Genomic DNA, 4,951 nt, shown 5'->3' with positions numbered 1-4,951 from the left:
ACGGAGGAAGCGCAACCAGGAGCAGTCGGAACGCGAGTCGGACGAGCACGATGATAATAGCCTGATCGTGTTCGAACCGTGAAACGGGCCGGGTGAAGCAATGCGGCACCAGGTGCTGTGATTGATTCCATGTCCGTCGCTGTAACAGCCACCTTGGAAACGGCTGTCCCGCATGAGTGTGCGCGCGCGCGTGTGTGTGTATGTTTATATATGGATGTGTATACGGATGGCTGGCGTACCCAGTGATGACTAGCATGGAGCAGTAAACAAAATATCATTAGATATCACTAATTACGAGGTTAAAGCTTATAGGCCCGTTGAGATCGTGGTGAACGAGATGAAGATGCAAACCATATCTAGCGATTTGTTCCGTTTGGTCGAATAGTTTTTTTCGATGCGAATAGCCCAGGGCTTACAGTAGACTCACTGTGTGGCTATATGTGCGTCCACCTGTCAATATGACACTGACTCAGCCGATGAAGGATTCGGAAGGATGAATAAAAGTGTAGCGTGCTTGTTGGCAATCACGAGAGAAAGTCCCCAATTAAACCGAAAAGTCAAAGACACTCATTCCACACACACACACACACACACACATACACCTGAACACAATCAGATTCGTCCTGTCTGCTATCTCTTGATCGCTCAGGAAGGCATCCAAAGTTTGCAACAGTTCCGAATTCCAGCATCTCCGCGCCGCTGATGTGATGCCGCTCACCTGCAGTTGGGCATGTAATAGGTTGCGGGCACTTTTGCAAACACGCTGAGTGATGGCTTCGTTTCCCCGTTGCTTTATCACGCGCCTGAAATTAGTGTTTTATTGTCTAATGTCCGGAACTTGCGCCAAACCGTAACGTTCACTCGTGCTCTCTAATGGGCAATTCATCGTGAAAGTCATCCCATACCAGCGTGCAAGTTCATCCTAGCCATCGGTCGCACGGGCCACAGCAGACAGATGGAGTTCGCCCGGGGGCGCGTTGCAGAAACCGCGCACACACGAGTGCATCATTACCAGTGCCAAAAGCTACCGCCATCAACACCGGAATGCACATCTCTCTCGCTCTCTCCACCCCGTTTCATGGTGCGTTTCGGTGCGGTGTTGAATCACTCAAGCGGTAACTGCATCGGTAGTCCTCACCGATTGGATGCAACTGGTTCTCCAGCTGCGTCCTGTTTCGTTGGGTTAGCTTTTGGTGTAACCACACAGCTGAGGTTTTCATGGTGTGCGTACGGTGGCGTGGAGTGAGTGGTGGTGGTAGGTCATCCAACCAACAGTATTCTCCTGCATCGGTTCGCCAAAACGGTGGAACGGGTTCCAGAATTCCGGACACGTTGTCAGAGAACGCCTTCGGAAATGTACCGATAAACTAGAACTGATAACAGCTGGACGTTACGTTGTGGTGTGCAGGTGGTCAGAAGAAGACACATACACCAAGAGAGTAGAAAAATACCTTCCCTCCCGGAACGGTTCTAGGTAGTCAACCGGCTAGGAAAAGATGCACACCATACCCATGGACCGGTCCGGGCCAGGATAGGGTGGACGTCAACCAGGCGCAGGTCATCCGCGTGACAAACACTCGCCCAGGAAGGGACTCCGGTCCGTACAGCGAAACCGAACGAAACCAAAGTGAACACAAACTACATTACCTCCCTCCGGTACCATTCTGTCCACCCTCAGTTTTTTCTTCATCACTACTCACCCCCCCCCCAACACCTTCGGACCACCAGTAATGCAGGGGCGCAACAGCACCTCCCCGGAGCGTGAAAAGTGGACGTCCCGGAGAACTGAAACTCTATTAAAAGTTTCGAATAATTTGTAAATAATATTAATACAAGCTACAACCCCGCTGGTGGCACCAGAATGGAGAAACCCCAAGGAGCAAGAAGCGCTACTGATAGCCACCTAGGCAATGGTGTTGGGGTATATGGGTGTGTGTGTGTGTATGTGTATTTTTTTTATTTTATTCCCCATTTTTCCCATCTTTTATGCCATTCTGTTGCTGCTGCTGCTGCTAGTACCACTACCCGCATTATTCGCAGGTGTGTAGGTGAGGCAACAGGCGACATGCACGGTCCCGGTTGTACTAGCTACTAAATTTAAAGCTGCCAAGAGTTGACTATAAACATTAAAAATAAATTAAAATCGGAAGAGAAATAATGGCGCAACCTGGCGAAGGGGACGGGAACACAACAACCGGCAACGGTCGCAACAAGCGTGGAAGCGGGGTGAGTGTGTCTGTGGTAGGAAGAAAAGAACAAGATGGTTTAATAAATTGTGTAAGCGGGACGGGTGGAACAAAAAACGGAAACTAGCAACAAATAGACGAACCGCGCTTTCGGCGACGCCGTGCAGACGTTGCAGCACCCCAAAATGGCTGAGTGCACCCGGGAGTGGAGGCAGCAAAGGTTATACCTATACTGTTTTGTTCTCTTTGCACCCATTTTGTATTTTACGCGCACACACCATCGTTAGCGGAAGCTCTGGCACAACACCTACGGAATACAGCAGGGCGGTGCGCGCGAGATGCATGTTTAAAGTACTGTTCTTTTTGGCATTCTTAGCAATGAAAGCACGCTGAGATGCATGCATCAGGTGGGGGAAAATGGAGGGAGGCCGGGGAAAAAAAGGAAAGAAACTTGTTACACCCGAAGTTCATCCATCTCTGGTTTGGAAGGATGCGTTGGTTGGCAAGAGGGGGGGATTTTCTATTTACTTTTTGTTGTTGCTGTTGATTTCGTTCCCGCCATGCCCGTCTATTCGATATTGGAATGGGTTTGGATAGGGCGATGACTCTTTTTAGGGAGTGAGCAACAACAACAAAAAAACCATCAGGCCGGGTGGAAGGGACTTTAAATCAAGGCGTACGATGAAGGACGGCGAATGTGATTATGATGCACGAAAACCGAAACTAAACTGCCGCCGCCAGCGGTTGTAGCAGCGAATGTTTTTGGATGCCTTCGTTGTTGTTGTTTGCTTCTTCGACGTCTTTTTTTCTTTTGATTAATTGTACTAGCGACTTCGGAATGTTGGTTCCCGTCATTATGAATCTAGCGTAGCAGGCGGAACTATGCGTTCGAGATTTCACCTGTGAGGGGATGCAGTTTTTCCGGCTTGCCAGAGCAGTACTTTCGTATGCTGTGATGGGGGATTTTTACTTTTTCTCCTCAGTCTCTACTTCTCTTGAGCCCGTTAAGGCCATCGAAACCTAACCTATAGCGCGCAAACGAACTCACTGAGACGGGGTGATAATTGACTCACTCAAAATAACTTCCAGCACGGGTTTTTTTTTGCAACCGCTTCCAATTTCAAACGCGGCAAAAAGAGACTGTCGGCAAGGAAGCTTACCGGTCGAAGAATGGAATCCGGTGGTAAACCAACGATCCATTCTTCCCGCCACGCGGTACCCATTAATCATGACCCCATGACACGTTTGGCCGTGCGGTGTGGTAACACATTTCCGCGCGGCAGAACGAAACGGCGAACGCTGGCAAGGCAAGGCTGTGTAAACAGAGTTAATGAATTTCAATCAGACACACCATAGACCGGGTATTTCGCCATTCACGAATTGTTTCACCGGGTTGTGCGCAGGAATCGGGCTCGCTTCGTCACTCTGTGGGTTCCTTTCTATTTTTCTCTTTTTCTTTTGGTTCGTTTCCTTCTTGACATGGGGTTTTTTTTATTCATCCCTGTCGCATACTCGATTGAAATAACGTACAGAATGGAAGAAAGGAGGTTAGCCAATGCATCAATCAAGCTGTTCCATCAGCTGTTCTCGTTCGGTTACACAATCTATTGGTCAGCTACGTACGTAACAGCTGAGTATTCCATACCACAACCCATCTGAAGATGTTTAAAATCGGCACTGAACGGTCACAAAACCTTCTGCGATTATTCGTTCTTGCAAAAACAGAAGATATGTCAAAACTAACTATTACCAAAGTGCAAGATTATTCCACTTTGACATACTGTTAAACCAAACGAACAACAAATCTAAAACAAATCAAACAGAAGCAGTTGTTTTCAGTAGCGCATTTTGTTGCTCGGATTGCATACCTTAGGGCGGTTTGCAGAATCGATCTATAATTGCATCATCGCGCCGTGAGATGGAATTGTTTTCATCGGGGGATCCCATTTTTAGTGTCTTTACAGAAGTGTCGTGCATCGGGATGGTGGGTTACTTAATAAACAACGCAAAATGAAACAAATCAAACGCTGCCCAATTATGGTAGCTTAAGCAGGCTTGCTTTCCAGCATACACAAACACACACACACGCACACACATATATATATACACATATGTACCCATACATTCTCATGCATACATATTCAGTAGAGTCAAGGATGAACGTAAATCTTATGAAAAGAATCCTGTAATTGAGTGATGTAATATATGAAATGGCTACGCTATACGGTCCTGCTTTGGGAATATATTGAATATATGAATAAAAAAGAAACTAAGCGAATTCGATCAAATAAATTTGAATGCTACGTATGTGTGCGGTGACAGTGTGTGAGTGTGTGTTTGTACGTATGTATGTGTGTGAGCGCAAATGTAAATATAGAATCGTCATATCTCTGTGCGGAATGCGTGCGGTGACCAATATGTAAGGGAACTAGACTAGAAGTACAATAAAAAAGGAACGAATGGTAGCAAAGTAAAATGGCCGATGGTGGTTAGAATGGAAAGATAGGGAAGGCGTGAAATACATTCACGACCGCAACCGCGTGTCGAGCCAAGTTTGTTAACAGTGCGACGCATATTCATACCTGCATGCTACTGCGCGGCAGTCTGTTGATGCAGATCAAAAGGCAACATATTGGCTACACTCTTACGCTTAGCAACTGGACAAACACATATACGCCCGCAAACGTCTACTCACGCACACTGGCGGCGCGCCTCCATGCGCCTCCATCGTTTCCGTTTTGCGTGTGCGACGATAAGTGTTTTAG

This window comes from Anopheles marshallii, chromosome X (genome assembly GCF_943734725.1).
Source record: "Anopheles marshallii chromosome X, idAnoMarsDA_429_01, whole genome shotgun sequence".
Classification (NCBI taxonomy): Eukaryota; Metazoa; Arthropoda; class Insecta; order Diptera; family Culicidae; genus Anopheles; species Anopheles marshallii.
This window is presented reverse-complemented; position numbering follows the sequence as displayed.